Here is a 7,358-nt window from a genome sequence, read left to right as displayed (position 1 = left end):
CATAAAATGGGAGGGGGTTTCATTGGCATATTGTTTGGTCTCCTCAAACTCTGACTAGCTTTCAGGCATATCAGAGCAAGCTTTCATGGCTGACAATAATGCTTCTCTGCCATTGCACAATTTGTTTTAATCTGGGCCAGAATTGTAATTCCATTTCGGATCCTGGAGGGGCCATTTAAGTCCTCTCTTACCCTTCTTCTGATTGTCCAATCACAACAGACGCTTCTCTTGGACTGCCTAGGGGGCAGTCAGTTGACTCTAATTCGTCACCCACTCTAGCACAAGTGGGTTAGAATTGGAGGTGTTCTCACCTTTGGTGATTAAATCTGAAGATGGGCAGTGTAGACTTAATCCAATTATCACAAAGGTCAGCCTCAGGAGTCACCTTCAGCTCAAGTCATCGTCTTAACCTGCCTCTTGGGGGGAACTTGGGTAAGTGGATGGCTGGTTTTTCCTTCCTATCTTCTGGAGAGAGTTTAATTCTGACTGAAGGTTAACAAGTCCTGGCTGAGTCAAGCACCAGAGCAATATTTAGTTAGAAAGGCCAATGTCTTCTCTACCCTTTTGTATTTCTCTACTTTCAATCTTTCCATCTCTTTTGTAAATAAAAGATTTATAATTGTCATATATTTAGCCAAACCATTCATTTTAACACTTGCACAAGTACCAAGTATACAAAAAACAAAGGCATAGATGGAGACTGATCCCTAAACTGCCGTGGATTAATGCCAAAATACCCATTAGGGTACATGGCGCCGTATCAGTTTTTTAATATCCATTATAACTGAGCTGAATTTCTCATCCAAGAATTGGAACCTTCAAAATTCATTCCACAAACACTTGGGTGGAAAAGCATCACTGATTTGAGCCTGGAACACCACTACTATTCAGCTTAGTTCATTCCACAAGCGTGTACTGAGACACGATTGTGGGCAGGAGCAAAGATGTGCAACAGGATGAGCACAGAGTTGGGGTAAGAGAAGATCCTGGTCTACAGAGGGCATCAGATCCACAGAAAATACAAACACTGATACCAAAAACCAGGGGAGACGCTTGCTGGATGGGGGGGGGGGGGGCGTCACAAAGGAGATAAAACTCAGAAAACTTCCAGAAGAAACAATAGTTTAGCTTTTTTTCTCAAATTGAGTCATGAATATCTCCCCAAATAACAAAAGCTGAGTGGCCTCCAGCTACAATCGTTTTATCCAGGAGTTTAACCAAAGTGAACTGTGGCCAAGGCAGAAACCAAAGAGGCCAGAAAGCAAAGGTACCAAGTGGAACATAAGCTTGCCTAGAAAGAAAGATGGCAGGTGATTATGACCAGTTCCATCTCAGGAATCGAAAGGAAAACCAGATTAAAGAATAGCCAGCAAGTTATCATGCAGTCCCTAATGAAGATCTACTAAGGGCAGGGTACCCCAAGGCCATTTAAGGACGAAAGAGGAGTTCTACAAAGTAAAGAGGAAACGCTTCTCAGATGGCTGGTGGAGCCTTGAACTGATCCATCCACTTGGAGCAATGCCCGAAGGGCTATAAAATTGAGTCCCCCCTCTCCCCCTTCTGACCTTGCATGCCACCACTGGCTATACCCCAAGGAGATGCAAGAAAAAGGAAAAGGCTCAGATGTGCAAAACTATATGGCAGTTCTATGTGTGGTGGCAAAGAACTGGAAATTGAGAGGATGCCCATCAACTGGGGAATGGCTGAATGAGTTGTGGTATAGGATGTGATGGAAGACTATAAAGTCTTCCTTACAAGCAGGCTGGTTTCAGAAAAACCCGGGAAGACTTGTATGAACTGATGCAAAGTGAAGGGAGCAGAACCAGAAGAACACGTACACTAGACAGGCACACTGCAACGATGATCAATCGTGAAGGACTTGGCTCCTCTGACCAAAACAAGGACCCAAGGCCATTCCAAAGGACTCTGGATGAAAAACGCGCCCCCCCCCCCCCCGAGAGAGAGAATGGAGGGACAACAAATGCAGACTGTTGCAGACTCTTTTCATTTTCAATATGGCTAATGTGGACAAATGTTTTGTATGACTTCACATGGATCATCAATATCATACTGTTTGCCTTCTCAGTGGGAAGGGGAAAGGCTGGCGGGAGAGAGAGAATTTGGAACTAAAACTTTGAAAATGAATGTCAAAAAGAAAAAAGGTGTGTGTGTGTGTATGTGTGTGTGTGTGTGTGGAGAACCATGCTGGAAATAACCTGCTTGGAGGGGGCTGAGGGGCCTCATACAGGGAAAAGATCAAAGGCACTGAAAACATGGCAAACCTTACTAATGCCCAAGAAACTACCAGTAACTTCCAGTCTCCAGGCTTCCTCACGGCTTCCCCAAACCCCCCTGAAGCGAGGGCATCCCAATGAGAGTATCCATAAGGAACAAACAAGCAGGGTCTCACAAACAATATTTATTCCTCGACAGACCATAACTTTACCAGCTCACAAGGCAATGAAAGATCACCATCGCCCATGAGGTAACCATTGGGCTGTTGCTTGGTGGTGGCTGTTGGTGATCAAAGAGCACTGGATTCCGCCCAACCAAAGTGCCTTAGATGATTCCCTCCAGGTCCCCATGCACTAAGATGGCATGTTACAACTCAGACAATTCACTGGTCTGGTTAGGAACGGCTACACAGACAAGAGCCACCACCATGGCAAAAGGCCTCCCGCTCACGCACTCTGGATAGATAAAGGAACCGTAGGAGAGAAGACGCTGGGCAAGCACGATGGCTGCCTTCCGGATCTGGAGGTGGCTTGTGGTGAGTGGCCAGAGGGCAGAACTTACTGGAGCAAATGTAAGCTCGAGAGGAGGGACTTTCCAGCAGTCAGAGGTAGCCGTCCCAAAGTGGAATGGGCTGAATGGCCACTGTTGGGGCGTACTTACGAAGAGGATCTTTTTAGGCACCATCACCCCTTCCGACTGTGCCATTCTGTTTTGGGAATCACGAGAGAAGGCAGGGCCAAGACTAGAGATGGTGTCCAGGGACATCAGGGTCCACAGGAAGAGCACAAGAAGGCTCTCAGGTGCCCGAGAGGGGAACAAAACGAAGGAACGACATTTCAAAAGTTCAGCTAACCCGAAGCCCAAAGTGATCTTTCCTCTCTCTCCTAGATAATAAACGCCGGAGGCTTGAAAGAGGGCAACAATTCGATTATTCAGCCATAAAGCTGGGCTGCCCAAGCACAGAATTAATTAATGAAGCATCTGCGATTACCATCGAGGAGAAAATGTTCTCCTGCATATGTTCAAGACACACTAAAGTTCCCAATTAAAACCTCATGATTTTCTTGAGAATTGGCACCATTTCTGTTTGCAATCAGGACTGCCAACTTCCAAGATCGTATCTTCGGCCCATTCTGACTCACGCTAACAAGGGATCGAGGGATCCTTCCGCCTTCTAGAAGTCGGCAGCTGAGTGTCTTTATACGAGAGCATTCGTTGTCCAACTCGTGCCCACATCTGGGAGGAAGAAGGGCGATCGAGCGGGCCTCGACACGAAGCCTAAAGAAGAGGCCATCTCGGCCCACTGCTTCTGGATGCCGCCATCTTGGTCCCGGCCGGCTGCTCCCCGCCTACAGCCCCATCTGGAGGACTGCGCGTCAGCCTGGGCCCCAACGCAGTCCGAGGGCCGTGTTTCCATTCGCCAGGACGCACGGCCCACAGCAGAAGCTTTCCTCTTGGCCGAGTGGTCGCCGTGGCAGGGCCCAAGACGAGGGACGGGGCGGCAAACGATCGCTACAAAAAGCTCCCATCAGAGCCGAACAACCGGCGACGCTACAGGCCAGCCCTGAACAGGATGCACCGACTCTTGGGCCATTTGGAGGCAGGGAGGGCCGCCAGGAAAAGAAGTTTATGAAGTGAAACGGGACACCGCACAGAGCACGTTTTGGCTCAGAAGAACTCTGTCGGGCACGCGAGGGGTCACTCTAAAGCCATGTAAACGATGGCTAACGGCCAGGCCACCCTGACCCTCGGGCAGACAACAGCAGCGAGTCGGCTGCTCACGGACGCCTTCTAGCCGGCCTTGGAAAGAGCATAAAAGCATGGCGCGCTTTTCCGGTTAACCTTCACTCTTGGCATTTTCTCCGTCGTTTCTGAGCAAAACAACCAACCAAGCCCCGAATGGTAGAAAGGGGAAAACATTTAACCAGGGGCTCTGTGAGTGGGGCCCAGCTGGCACAGCCCTGCCCGCCTGGCATTGCCGCCCGCCTGGCATTCCCGCCCAGGCAGCACCCTGTCCAACAGCCACAGAGGGCTCCCCAAGTTTGGTTGGTTTCAACGTGAAGGGAGAAAGCGATCGTCGTTCAGAAGAACCTCGGCCGAGGGAGAGGGAACCTTCGAAGGGAACGTTTCAAAATCCCCCCCGTTGGGGGATTCTTTCTTCTACCTGAAACACTGTCGGGATCCCCTGGGAAAACCGTCCTGCCTGCAACCTCAGGGCCTATTTGTTTCCCGTGAAAAACGCAGTCTTCCAGTCGCTCTAAAGGATGAAGCCAGGGAAGATGGATTCTACTCACCAAATTCCCACAAAAGCCTTTCCAGAACTAAAGGACGAGCCGGAAAATCAGCGCAAGCCGGGATTTACTGAACGCGGCCAACGGTGGCCTTCTTCCACGGGTGGGTCTGGGCACCTTTGGGTGAGCCCGTGGACCAAGCGGCACTGAAATAAGCGGGTCGTCGTCTTCTCCAGGACGCCCTTCCCTGGGAGCCCCGAGGCCAAATGCGGCCCTTCGTAGCCTCGTCCCGGGGCCTGACAGGGGCTGACCGACTAAACGCCGAAGCCCAAAGAGAACAAGGGACACGGGACCAAGAGACTTCCACTGGGAATTCGGTCCCTTCTTCTGCCTCTACCTCCTCCTTCTCCCAGCACCGGGACCTGAGAACGGGGGACAGCTGGGTGGCTCAGTGGATGGAGAGTCAGGCCTAGAGATGGGAGGTCCTGGGTTCAAATCTGGCTTCAGACACTTCCCAGCTGTGTGACCCTGGGCAAGTCACTTGACCCCAATGCCTAGCCCTGACCACTCTTCTGCCTTGGAACCAATACACAATACTGACTCCATTGACTCCAAGACGGAAGGTGAGAGTTTAAAAAAAATGACGACAGACAGACAGACAGACAGGCGTCGGAGGGCGCCCTCCCCTGCCCCCTCACGTTAACCCAAGAAGCTTGGGCCCGGCAGCGTGACAGAGCGCTGATGTCTCGCCGCGTTCTCCCCACGACCCTGCCGGCTGGATGCTTCGATGGCCCCATTCCACAGTGGCGGCCCCGAGGCAGACGGGGATGAAGGGACTCGCCAAAGTCTCGGCACCAGGAAGCGTCCGAGGCTGATGTAGGGCCAGCTCCCCTGCCCGGAGGCCTGAGGCTCTGTCCACCGCTGCCCAGCCGCCTCTGGCCAACTCACTCCTGCTGGGATGGGCCGAGTCTGGCCCAAACGCATCGAGGTTGCCCTCCGTGTCCCATCACGCGGCTCACGTTCGTCCTCGCACCCACAGCCCGGGGCCCAGTGAGCGGCACGCCAGGGGACTTCCCCGACATTGGCGCCTGAGCTCGTCCCCAACGCCGTCCTGGCAGGCCCGGGGGATGGGTTCTCACGGCAAGAGGCAGGTCGGAGATGAGGGGGGACAGGCGGAAGGACAGCCGTGACTCCAGGCGGGGAGGCTTCGGAGCGAACCTTCTCCGGAGAGGCGGCTCAAACCCACGCGAGGGAATTCCCAGAGCACGGCTCGGCCGTTTTCCTTCCAGAGAGTCTCCCCACGGTGCGCCCCGGATCAGACACGACACCAGACGCAGCCGACGTGAGGAGCAGAAGAGGGGGCGTCCCTGACGGCGTTTCTGGGTGACTCAGAACAAGTGAGCACCGCGGCGCAAGTGAGGACGTTCCTGTGAGACCGTGGGACGAGGGGAAGCACGAAGGCCGAGGCCGGCCCCCTCTGCCAGGCCCCGGCTGGCCGCCCCTGCAGCTGGACAACACCAAAGGGGCTCCCCGTCTTTGTCTGCCCCATCAGCCTCCAATCACCTGCTTCACGCCCTCACGGCCATCCTGCACTGGGGGGCCAGAAAGCCAACTGTGGCCGGACATTCCTGGCCCGGGAGGGCAACACACGGAGCAGCAGGGGGTTCGGGGGAAGCTCTGGGGGGCACTAGATGGGACGGACACTATCCTCGGCTGCCCGACCACGAGACCCGGAGCCACGCTCCGAAGAGACTCCGGCTCTGTGGGCCGGGCCGCACGACGCCCCAGGCTCGCCTCGGCACTCTCGAGAGGACTCGGAAAGGGGGCGGGACGTCACCGTCCATCGACATCCGAGCCGGGGGTGCAAAGGGGACGGCGGAGACTCCGGAGGCACAGTCTGCCCACTTCTCCACTCTGAAGCCGCGCACCAGGGAGGAGGCCAGCCTCGGGGCCCGGCCTCCCTCCCGTCAGGCCAAGGGACCCAAAGGGGCAGACGACGTCGGGGCCCTCCAGAGCAGCGGCGACAGGAGAGGGGGGCGCCGGGCCGAGGTCCCGGAGGGCCCGCGCCTGGGCGGAGAGCCCCAGCTCGGCCCCCCGCCTGCTTCAGGGAGGGAGAAGCCCCTCGGCCTCCCCCCATAAATGGGAATCACAGGAAAGCAACGCTAGAGGAGGCGCTCGGGAAAACCCCGCGGCGCCATCGAGATCAGGTCAGGCGGCAGGGCGGTCCTCATCGGGGTCCTGCACAAATCCTCAGGGGACTCAGCTGGCCGTGACGGTCAGGGACGCCGAGCAATCCATCGCCCACGACGTGCCAGGCTCCTAGAGGCGGGAGATGCTGCGCCCCTCCCCCCAGGAGGGCTCAGGCCAGCGGGGTCACCGGGCACACGTGTGTCTGTGTGTGCAGACGTGTGGGGTGGGGGCGCCCGTACAAACGGGGGGACAGCCAGAGACAAGGCCGCGAGCCCCGAGGCTGACCCCGAGGAGTCCCGGAGGCTTCCTTGGCATGTCGGGCCTCACCCCGGGGGCCTCCTCAGTGTGGTGGGCCTCCCCCTGGCACCAACTCGAGCCCGGCCTGGGAAGAAGCTGCGGCGTGCGGCGAGCCACTTACCTGTCCGGAATGCCGAGCCTCTTGACGCTCCGGTACACGGAGAGGGTGTTGGCCACGTGCCGATAATTGAACCAGAACCTCGACGTGCAGACCTGAGGAGGGAAAGCAAAAACGTTTTTCCTCAACAAACCGGAGCCGGAGCAGCCGCCTCCCTCCACGGGACTGAAGAAGGGACGAGGGAAGCCCCTCCGGCTGCGAGCCAGGAGTCCCGCCAGGGTCTGCTCAGCAGGCCCCGATCCGGACGGCCCATTTCTGGCCCCTTGAGCCGCTTCCAGATCCCAAGG

This window comes from Gracilinanus agilis, chromosome 4 (assembly GCF_016433145.1).
Source record: "Gracilinanus agilis isolate LMUSP501 chromosome 4, AgileGrace, whole genome shotgun sequence".
Lineage (NCBI taxonomy): Eukaryota > Metazoa > Chordata > Mammalia > Didelphimorphia > Didelphidae > Gracilinanus > Gracilinanus agilis.
Note: the sequence above shows the minus strand (reverse complement) of the source record.